A 12502-nucleotide genomic window follows, 5' to 3' on the forward strand; every position below is an offset into this window, starting at 1 on the left:
GAACAAGAGTGCTCAGGTTTATCCCGAACACCCCAGCACTCGTGGCATGGGGGCAGAAGCCGATGACTAGCCATCTCTCAGATTGGATAAACAGCCAAACAGAAGGTAATATTTTAAATTCAAACAAGCGTTGCATAGCGCATATGAAATAAGCTTTCATAAACACATGATAAAACGAGAAAGTCTCATTCAAATATTACATCTTTTGAACACTCCTCCGCGATGAGACGGGCACCTGGCAAAACACCCTCGTAGTACATCTTGGGGTGGCGGTGCTCCTTGCCCTCCGGCGGTCCCTCCTTGATCAGCTTCACGGCGTCTAGCTTGACCCACTGCAACTTCACACGGGCGAAAGCCCAGCGTGCACCTTCAATGCAGACAGATTGCTTGACGACCTCCAGCCGTGAGTAGGCATCCACAAGCCGCCTCACCAGGCCGAAGAAGCTGTTCGGAAGGGCGTCGCCAGGCCACAGCCGGACTATAAAGCTCTTCATGGCCCGATCGACCGCCTTATGTAGCTCAACCATCTGCTTCAGCTGGTCGCTCATTGGCACCGGGTGTTCGGCCTCAGCATATTGAGACCAGAACAGCTTCTCCGTTGAGCTTCCATCCTCGGTCTGGTAAAATTGCGCGGCATCGTACACACTGCGGGGCAAATCTGCGAATGCTCCTGGAGAGCTCCGGATTTGGGTAAGTAATCGGTAATTTACTTTTACATGCTTGCTTTGCATATAGAAACCTTACCCGCCGCTATCTTCTTCATCGCGTCAATCTCTTGGAGGGCCTTTTGGGCTTCGGCCTTGGCACTTTTTGCGCTCTCGAGGGCCGCGGCAAGCTCAGACTCTCGCGTCTTTGAGTCAAGCTCCAATGCCTCGTGCTTCGCCATGAGAGCCTGGAGCTCTTGCTGCACCTCACCCACCTGAGCCTCGTGTTTCTCTCGCTCGGTGCGCTCCTTGGCCGCTTTATCTTCGGCCTTGGTTAGCGCTTGCTTCAGGGTCGCCACCTCGGTCGTGGCCCCTGGCAAATATACGATGATCCTGTCATTTTGCAATTGCGTCTTCTTTTATATATACATATCTATAGACAGGGTATTACTTACTTTTGTTCTCCTCGAGCTGCCTCTTGGCAAGGCCGAGCTCTTTCCTGGACCCCTCGAGGGCCTGCTTCAGTACGGCTACCTCCGCAGTCAGTGCGGCGGACGCCAGCAGCGAAGCCTGCATATGCATATTGACACACTTATATTAGACTCATGCGATATTATTTGATCCTCTGTTCGGCTTTTCTTTGTGAACACCGAACAAAGCATCAGGGGCTACCGTCTATGCAGTAATATTCCTACTACCTTTTAAAACACTTACCTCGAAGCCTGTTAGAAGGCTGGCACAGGCTTCAGTCAATCCGCTCTTGGCGGACTGAACCTTCTGCATCACCGCACTCATGATAGTGCGGTGCTCCTCGTTGATGGAAGCGCTACGAAGCGCTTCCAACAGATTGTCCGGCGCCTCTGGATGGACAGAGGTCGCCGGCACAGGCGTCTTGCCCCTCTTAGAAGGAGGTCGCCTGCCCGAGCCTGGAACCGCTGGAGGTTCCGGCGCGGTGTTCGGCTGAGGGCTGAACTTGGAGCTCTCAGGGGCCCCGTCCCCTCGGCTCCCGGAGTCTGGAAGGTCGCCTTGAGGCGCCTCTGGGACTGTCTCCCCTCGATCCGGTGCCTCTTGAGACAGCACCTCGGCATCGTCAACAGGATGAGGGGAGGTGGCATTCGAGACTGGATCGCTATCCATGTCTAACGAGCCCAGGGAGCCGTCCGATGATACATCGATACTGGCTCGTGGCGGCCTGCATAATTATGTTCGGCGTTAGGAAAAACAGTGCGGCAAAGGGATTCTATGAGTTACTCTGGTATCCGAATACTTACGATCTCCCCGGGGGCTTGGCCCTGGGCAACCACTCGTCTTCGCCCTCGTCGGCGGCGGTGGAACTGTCCGGAAGGAGAGTCCTCCCCTTCTTGGACCCTTCGGCCTCCCCAGTTGGGGAGGCCTTCCTTTTCTTGTCTCCCCCGCCTGGAGGGGGAGCATCTTCTTCTTCCTCCTTGTCTTCGGGGGAGGAGTGTGCCGCAGAGTTATCGGACGATGAGTCCGATAACACCTAGCGCCGGGAACCCTTTCGGGTTCCCTTGGCCTTCTTGGTCTTCTCCGGCACCTTGTAAGGAGCCGGAGTCAGCATCTCCGTCAGGAGAGCGCCCGCAGTATCTTCGGGCAAAGGGGCCGGGCAGTCAATCCGCCCCGACATCTCCACCCATTCCTGTCAAAGGCGTGGAGATTAGACCCCGCACATAATTAAGCTAGGGAAAATAAATGTCCTACGGGACGTATTGGACTCACCGAACGCGCTAGGCGCTTTGCGCTTAGTCCGCGGTCCTCGGCAAGAGAAGGAGGGACCTCGACGCCCTTTAACAACACCTTCTAGATGTCCTTGTGCGCCGTATCAAAGAGCTCGCTCAGAGTCTGGTGCCGGGCCGGGTCGAACTCCCACAAGGTAAAATTCCGTTGTTGACACGGGAGGATCCGGCGGATGAGCATAACTTGGACTATGTTGACAAGCTTGAGCTTCTTGGTCGCCATACTCCGGATACATTTCTGGAGTCCATCCAGCTCCACCGACGAACCCCACGACAAGCCCTTCTCTTTCCAAGAAGTGAGCCGTGTAGGGAATCCAGATCGAAACTCGGGGGCTGCCACCCATTTGGCGTCGCGCGGCTCGGTGATGTAGAACCACGCCGATTGCCATCCCTTTATTGTCTCCATGAAGGAGCCTTCGAGCCATATGACGTTGGGCATCTTGCCCACCATGGCTCCGCCACATTCTGCTTGTTGGCCTCGTACCACCTTCGGTTTGATATTGAAGGTCTTTAACCACAGGCCGAAGTGGGGCCGGATGCGTAGGAAAGCCTCACACACGACGATGAACGCCGAAATGTTGAGGATGAAGTTCGGGGCCAGATCATGAAAGTCCAGCCTGTAGTAGAACATGAGACCACGGACAAATGGATGGAGGGGAAACCCTACTCCGCGGAGGAAGTGGTGAAGGAAAACTACCCTCTCGTGAGGTTCCGGGGTAGGGACGATCTGCCCCACAGCAGGCAGCCGATGCGCGATGTTCGCGGCTAAGTATCCGGCACCGCGTAGCTTCTTGATGTCTCCCTCCGTGACGGAGGAGACCATCCACCTGCCTCCCACTCCGGACATGGTTAGAGAAGGTTGAGGTGGGAAGTGTGGACTTGGGTGCTAGAGCTCGAGTGTGCGAAAGCGGATGAGCGAAGGAGGAAGAAGGCGTGGATAGAAAGGTGAATCCTTATCCCTTTATATGGGCGGACGAAGCTAAGCGTCCCCACTTGCCTTGTAAAACTCGCATATCCCCCAAGCGCCGTAATTGATGGCGCGGTTGGGTTACCCATGCCCGTATTGATGAGAATCCCGTAATAAAGGGGACACGATCTCTCATTGACAAGACGTGTCGAAAAACTGCCTCGCGTTATGTGCGGGGCTGGTTAAAGGAAACGGTTCGAATAATCACCGGGCCATGACATAACGTCATGCCACCAAAACAAGCCAGCAAATTAGATCTGTGAAAATATTTTTCTCTCTACGGTGGAATGTGGAACTTATTTTGCAGGGTCGGACACTATCCTCGTATTCAAATTCTTCTATGTATTCGGAGAAGGAACCCGCCTTGCAATGTCGAAGACAATACTGCGCGCCGGACTCATCGTCATTGAAGCCTGGTTTAGGGGCTACTAAGGGAGTCCTGGATTAGGGGGTCTCCGGACAGCCGGACTATATCCTTTGGCCGGACTGTTAGACTATGAAGATACAAGATTGAAGACTTCGTCTCGTGTCCGGATGGGACTCTACTTGGCGTGGAAGGCAAGCTAGGCAATATGGATATGGATATCTCCTCCTTTGTAACCGACCTTGTGTAACCCTAACCCTCTCCGGTGTCTATATAAACCGAAGGGTTTTAGTCCGTAGGACAACAACCACAACATACAATCATACCATAGGCTAGCTTCTAGGGTTTAGCCTCCTCGATCTCGTGGTAGATCTACTCTTGTACTACCCATATCATCAATATTAATCAAGAAGGACGTAGGGTTTTACCTCCATCAAGAGGGCGCGAACCTGGGTAAAACATTGTGTCCCCTGCCTCCTGTGACCATCCGACCTAGACGCACAGTTCAGGACCCCCTACCCGAGATCCGCCGGTTTTGACATCAATAGTGCCCGTCTCGTAGCGGACAAGTGTGCAAAAGATGTAATATTTGAATGAATTTGCTCGTGTAATCATGTATTTTGAAAACTTGTTCATATGCGCTATGCAACGCTTGACTGAATTTAAAATATTACCTTCTATTCGGTTGTTTATCAAATCTGAGAGATGGCTAGTCGTCGGCTTCTGCCCCCATGCCACGAGTGCTGGGTGTTCGGGATAGACCTGAGCACTCTTGTTCCCACTGTTGGGTCCTTGGAGGGAGGTGCTCAGCACAACGAACAAGGCATCAGACTATAATGCGTTATCACTCTCACTTAGCCATAGAATTCTATAATTTTCAATTTCGGCGAAGCCCCTAGTATTCGGAAGGCCGAATTCAGGGCACGATACACGCCTTAAGATGGACAGGGCCGACTCCTCGCTCTAAGTGGCATAAGTCTTTAGGGACTTGAAAACCTCGCCGAACAGCGACCAGTCTCTCGCCTTATCATGACAGTCAGTTTTAGCTTTCTCTACTGAGGTTCTTAGCCCAGCAGAACCGGGGCACAATCGCAGTAGTTCTCCCAGTGCTACCTTAGCCGATATAGCGGAACGTAAGGTACCAAAACATGGGAGCCGGGCAAACCCAACTATTAACCCAAGGCATGATTCGGAGCTGATGCATATAATGCTATAAGTTCAGGGTGCCACACTGTCGAAAGTCTTTGGACTTCTCACGTCGTGTGTTGTCTACTACACAACCTTCTTCTTGTAGACGTTGTTGGGCCTCCAAGTGCAGAGGTTTGTAGGACAATAGCAAATTTCCCTCAAGTCGATGACCTAAGGTTTATCAATTCGTAGGAAGCGTAGGATGAAGATGGTCTCTCTCAAGCAACCCTGCAACCAAATAACAAAGAGTCTCTTGTGGCCCCAACACACCCAATACAATGGTAAATTGTATAGGTGCACTAGTTCGGCGAAGAGATGGTGATACAAGTGGTATATGGATAGTAGATAAAGGTATTTGTAATCTGAAAATATAAAAACAGCAAGGTAGCAAGTGATAAAAGTGACCGTAAATGGTATTGCAATGCTAGGAAACAAGGCCTAGGGTTCATACTTTAACTAGTGTAAGTCCTCTCAACAATACTAACATAATTGGATCATAAAACTATCCCTCAATATGCAACAAAGAGTCACTCCAATGTCACTAATAGCGGAGAACGAACGAAGAGATTAAGGTAGGATACGAAACCACCTCAAAGTTATTCTTTCCAATCAATCCGTTGGGCTATTCCTATAGGTGTCACAAACAGCCCTAGAGTTCGTAGTAGAATAACACCTTAAGACACAAATCAATCAAAACCCTAATGTAACCTAGATACTCCAATGTCACCTCAAGTATCCGTGGGTATGATTATACGATATGCATCACACAATCTTAGATTCATCTATTCAACCAACACAAAGGACCTCAAAGAGTGCCCCAAAGTTCTACCGGAGAATCACGGCGAAAACATGTGCCAACCCCTATGCATAGGTTCATGGGCGGAACCCACAAGTTGATCACCAAAACATACATCAAGCGAATCACGTGATATCCCATTGTCACCACACATATCGACGGCAAGACATACGTCAAGTGTTCTCAAATCTTTAAAGACTCAATCCAATAAGATTACTTCAAAAGGGAAACTCAATTCATTACAACAGAGAAGAGGGGGAGGAGAAACATAAGATCCAACTATAATAGCAAAGCTCGCAATACATCAAGATTGTGCCAAATCAAGAACACGAGAGAGAGAGAGAGATCACGCACATAGCTACTGGTACATACCCTCAGCCCCGAGGGAGAACTACTCCCTCCTCGTCATGGAGAGCATCGGGATGATGAAGATGGCCACCGGAGAAGGATTCCCCCCCTCCGGCAGGGTGCCAGAACGGGTCTAGATTGGTTTTTGGTGGCTATGGAGGCTTCTGGAGGCGGAACTCCCGATCTAATCTATGTTCTAGAAGTTTTAGGGTACGACGATATATATGGGTGCAGGGAGTACGTCAGGGGAGCCACGAGGGCCCCACGAGGCAGGGGGCGTGCCCTAGGGGGGCCACCCTCGTGAGCACCTCCTGTATCTCCCGACGTGGAGTCCAAGTCTATCCGGTGGCTTTCGTTCCAAAAATAACTTCTCCAGTTGATTTCGTTCCGTTTCGACTCCGTTTGATATTCCTTTTCTTCGAAACACTGAAATAGGTATAAAACAGCAAATCTGGGCTGGGCCTCCGGTTAATAGGTTAGTCCCAAAAGTAATATAAAAGTGGAAAATAAAGCCCAATATTGCCCAAAACAGTAGATAATATAGCATGGAACAATAAAAAATTATAGATACGTTGGAGACGTATCAAGCATCCCCAAGCTTAATTCCTGCTCGTCCTTGAGTAGGTAAATGATAAAAAAGATAATTTTTCATGTGGAATGCTAGTTGGCATAGTTTCAATGTAATTCTTCTTACTTGTGATATGAATATTCAGATCCGAAAGATTCAAGACAAAAGTTCATATTGACATAAAAATGATAATACTTCAAGCATACTTACTAAGCAATTATGTCTTCTCAAAATAACATGTCCAAAGAAAGTTATCCCTACAAAATCATATAGTCTAGCTATGCTCTATCTTCACCGCACAAAATATTTAAATCATGCACAACCCTGATGACAAGCCAAGCAATTGTTTCATACTTTTAATGTTCTCAAACTTTTTCAATCTTCACGCAATACATGAGCGTGAGCCATGGACATAGCACTATAGGTGGAATAGAATGGTGGTTGTGGAGAAGACAAAAAGGGAGAAGATAGTCTCACATCAACTAGGCATATCAACGGGCTATGGAGATGCCCATCAATAGTGTAGCGACCAGACCTCAAACGGTCCAATCTCTGTGCTCAGGTGTCATCCCTAGATCAGTAATGCTGACACCACACAGTACTTGAAGGATTTATAACAGAGTAGCAATCACACACTTATTACATCGAGTGTCTCAAAAGAGAACTTATTACAATAAATATGGCTTAAGGCCATCTAATAACGATAGCAGCGGAAGGCTTGGAAGATAAGTGAGTCCATCAACTCCAACGGCATCACAGAGTATAGAACCACGACCTAAAAATTCCTTAATCATCATCTGAAAAGTCTACAACATTAACGTTGAAGCCCGAAACAGGTCAGCACATGGAATATGCTAGCGAAGTAACACATAGAGAGTGATGGAATGAAGCAGCTATACTATATGCATATTTGGCTGGTGGAAAGCTCTATGGTTACAGCCCATACCTGGTGGTAAAAGCCGTCTTGGGTATATCCTGTTCCCGAATCTTCAATTGGTGGTATCCTGATCACAGATCGATCTTGGAAAATACCTTAGCTCCTTGCAATCGATCAAACAGATCATTGATCATCGGTAGTGGGTACTTGTTCTTGATGGTTACTTCATTCAATCCTCGATAATCAACAACCATCCTTAACAATCCATCCTTCTTTTCCACTAGCAGTACTGGCGATCCCCAAGGTGAAGAACTTGGGCGAATGTATCCTTTATCCAGTAACTCCTTAATTTGCTTCTTAATCTCCACCAAATCCTTTGCGGGCATCCTATATGGTCTCTTTGATATTGGCCCTGTGCCTGGCAAAAGCTCAATCAAAAACTCAATATCTCTATCCGGCGGCATGCCTGGCAATTCTTCTGGAAAAACATCGGGGAAATCCTTCACTACTGGTACTTCCTCCTGCACAACTCCTGTTAAACAATTTGCTTGAGTCCTCTTTGGCACATGTCGGGATACATACTTGATCCTTCTCCCTTCTGGGGTGGTAAGCAAAATTGACTTACTGGCACATTCAATATTCCCTTCATACTTTGATAACCAATCCATGCCTAATATCACATCCAATCCTTGAGATTCCAACACTATTAGGTTTGATGGAAATATGTAGTTACCAATCCTTAATGGTAATCGATCACACCATAGACTAGCCATATATTCTGCTCCGGGCGAGGTTACTAACATGGGTGACCTAAGGGCTTGGGTTGGCAGTTTATACTTATCCACAAATCCCCTTGATATGTATGAATGCGATGCACCAGTATCAAAAAGAACAAGTGCAGTAAATGACTTAACCAAAAACTTACCGATTACTGCATCCGGATGCTCTTCAACCTCTTCCACGTTAACGTGGTTCACCTATCCCCTATTGAAAGGGTTCGGCTTCTTCCCAGAGCTTCCATTGCCATTTCCATTCTGGGATTCAGGACATTCATTGGCATAATGTCCGGTCTTCTGGCACTTAAAGCAAGTGACTTGGCTCAGGTCTCTCTTGGCTGGGGTCGATGGGTTGGGGCGGTGCTGGCTGTTGCTTCCTCCATTCTCATTACCATTCTTGGTGCCATTGTGGTTGTGCGAGCTACCTTCTCCATGGGTATGCTGAAAATGTCCTCCCGGCCTAGGGGTAAAACATGGCTTCTGCTGAGCTCCTGAATTGTGCTTCCCTTGTACATACTTCCTCTTGCGATTCTCAATCTGATGCTGCTTCCCTTCAATCATAAGAGCATGATCTACCAACTGCTGGTAGTTGTTGAAGGTTGCTACCATCAACTGCATGCTCAACTCATCATTCAGTCCTTCCAGAAACTTCTCCTGCTTTGCTGCATCCGTAGCAACGTCATCTGGGGCGTAACATGCTAATTTACTAAAGTCCTCCACATACTAGCCAACTGTCCGTCCTCCTTGGCGCAAGTTACGAAACTCTTGCTTCTTTATGGCCATAGCTCCTGCTGAAACATGGGCAGTTCGAAAAGCCTGCTGAAACTGGTCCCATGTGACAGTGTCGACAGGGAAAGTGGCTGTGAAATTCTCCCACCATGATGCTGCGGGCCCTTCAAGATGATGTGCGGCAAACTTCACCTTTTCCGCATCCGTACATCCTGCTGTGGTCAACTCTCTAGCTGTCTTGCGGAGCCAATCATCTGCTACTATCGGCTTGGTGCTACTGGCAAACACCGGCGAATTCAGCCTAAGAAAACGGGCTAAGTGATCAACAGGTGGTGGTGGTGGTGGGTTGTTGTTGTTCCCTTGATTCTGATTCTGGACTAGCAACTGCATCAATGTGTTCTGCTGCTGGATCAACAGGGTGAGCTCCGGTGGGAAGGTAAATCTGGGGTCATGTCTCGGAGGCATCTGAGGGTTTAGAAAAGATGAGATTTAAGAATAGAGGGGGTCTATAGAGAAACACTACCCATATGCACATGAGGCAAAACAAACAATTCACTTCATTCAAACAATCAAACAAGGGCATACAAATGATCTAACTATTGAAAAAGTGATCAGACTACTATATTTACATGGTGGACTACTACTACTGATGAGGTGGTCTACTAGAAATATTCTTCGGTTGCAGACTCCATGATATCTGCTCCAGCTTCATCAACATAGTCATCATCACTATCATCTGGATCCGAGTCGGTGTCGTCGATGATGATGTAATCTTCTGGGTGAATCTCCTTGGGTTCCTCGTCTTCTTCTACCGGTGTAGGGCCTCCCATGATTATTCCGATCTTCTTGATCAGATCGTCATTTTTCTCCACTAATACTCCGATTTCCTCTTCGTAATCTTCACGTGTAGCCTTGAGTTCTTCCTCCAGTTCCTTGATTCTTGTCTTTGCCTTCTTCAGATCTATCATGTCGACGCACATCTGGTTCTCCTGACGTTGAATGTGCTGGTTTAACTCTTGCATAAAAGCTGCAACTGATCTATCCTTCCTGGTGTTGATCATCTCCCAGTGCTCATCTCGGCGCCCACAAATCTGGTAGATAGTATCCTTGAGATCATTGCGGTAGATTTCTCCAATGCGTCCCATGGCGATGTGAGCTGCCATGCTCTTTCCTAGACTCCAAGTTGGTGCATCAAAAGAAAACTCTATGGCTTAGTGATTGGCATGAACGTTCTTCCTGGAACTTGAACTTGAATCATCTAGCGTTCCTCTTCAGGTAAAGTGGCATTGTAGGTTCCGGTGAAGCTTGGTACTCCTATGTTCAGGTATCTAGTGACTTCCTTCAAGTGACGTCCAAAGGGTGTATCTTCATCCGATTGAGTGAACTTGTTCCTTGCATCGGTCATCCTAAAATAATAGAGAAGATGAGAAGTCAGAAAAGAGAAGAGAGTGAATAGTGATCTAGGTCTTTAGCTTAGTGGTCATGTCCTACAGTCAGTGTGTGCTCTGATACCATCTTGTAGCGACCAGACCTCAAATGGTCCAATCTCTGTGCTCAGGTGTCATCCCTGGATCAGTAATGCTGACACCACATAGTACTTGAAGGATTTATAACAGAGTAGCAATCACACACTTATTACATCGAGTGTCTCAAAAGAGAACTTATTACAATAAATATGGCTTAAGGCCATATAATAACGATAACAGCGGAAGGCTTGGAAGATAAGTGAGTCAATCAACTCCAATGGTATCACTGAGTATAGAACCATGACCTAAAAACTCCTTAATCGTCTTCTGAAAAGTCTGCAACATTAACGTTGCAGCCCGAAACGGGTCAGCACATGGAATATGCTGGCAAAGTAACACATAGAGAGTAATGGAATGAAACATCCATACTATATGCATATTTGGCTGGTGGAAAGCTCTATGGTTACAGTTTTGCGTAAAGCCAATTCTTCCCTACTGCAAAGGAATAAATTTATTTGACTATCATGGTGGTTGTTAAAAATTGAGAATGGTTGACAGCATTCTCAATCCCAATTAAGCATCATCATTAAACAAAACCCAACAAATTAAATTTTAGAGTAACATGTTGAGATTCACATGATAATCCAGGTACTAGATACTCAAGATGTCCATAACCGGGGACACGGCTAACCATGATTAGTTTATACACTCTGCAGAGGTTTGCGCACTTTTCCCCACAAGACTCGATCTCCTCTGTTGGATTTCTCGCACTACATGTTGTTTGAGAAATGGATGACCGAGACATAGTCTTTCAGAAGCGCTAGCACCTTACGAACAGGTAGACCGTACCAACCTACATCCCCTACATCTGCTAGTCTACCACTTTAAGAGTTCGCACAACTTAGTCAACTATGCTAGAGCCCATAATAGCTTGTGGCTGCACACGGAAGTTTCTAGCATGAATAATCTCATGATCCCTTTGAGCCTAGGTGGCGGTCCATAAAGAAAAACATGCAATCACTGGAATACCCAGGTGCCTCAATCCACTCAGATGTGTATTTAAGTTGCCACCTTAGATAAGCCATTAATTAACAATCTCACATCTGTCATGGATACACTCACCCAATCCACGTCTACTAGCATAGCATGGCATAATAAGCAAACGTAGAAGTAACTCCCAAAGGTTTGATAATAACAGGTAATAGGTACTACCTCAACTACTTCCCAAACCGACAATTTAATTAGATCCTAACCATGCAATGTGTAAGGATTGATCTAATGCAATAAAACTGGGTAGAGGGAAAACATGATCAAAGTGTTACTTGCCTTGCTGATGATCCGGGAAACCTAGCGATTCGAAGTAGCAAGCGGCGCACTCCAGGTACTCTATCGCAAACAAACAATCATACAATAAGTACTCAGCTAATGCACAGATAAAACTCAAATAAGAGATCTAACCAGAAAGTTCAACTTAAGAACTCCTGTTGGCAAAAAGAATCAAATCGAACGAAGCAACAGAAGACAAACGACAAAAGAAACAGGCTTCGTTTACTATTCTGGATCTAAGGAAATTTTTTACAGTGGCAAAAACTTGTTTAAGTTGGCTAAACGGAAAGAGGGTTTCGAGACGAAACTCCAGGCACTTGAATCGCCTGATTCCGATAAACGAGCGAAAAGTTAAACTAGAACGAAAATCGGATCAGAAATCGTGATCAGAAAATCACGGATTTAATCCGAGAAAAATAAAAACGATGAACAGTTTAACGAACGAACGTTCGTTAACTGGTTCTAAACGAAGAGTGCGTTCGTTAAAACGGACGAACAAGTGAACGCTCGCTGGTTAACCTAAACCGAAAAAAACCGATCTAAAGAAAAAAATGGAAACTAAAAAAAACAAATGAAAACCGGCGAAAACCGAACGGTTTTTCTGGGAAAACCGGCGGCGGGTCAACCTCGGCGGCTCGGGCAGCGGCGGCTCCGGCGGCGTCGGCGGCGGCGGGGCGGCGTCGGGCGGCGTCGGGCACG

Source organism: Triticum dicoccoides, chromosome 2A (genome assembly GCF_002162155.2).
Source record: "Triticum dicoccoides isolate Atlit2015 ecotype Zavitan chromosome 2A, WEW_v2.0, whole genome shotgun sequence".
Taxonomy (NCBI): Eukaryota; Viridiplantae; Streptophyta; class Magnoliopsida; order Poales; family Poaceae; genus Triticum; species Triticum dicoccoides.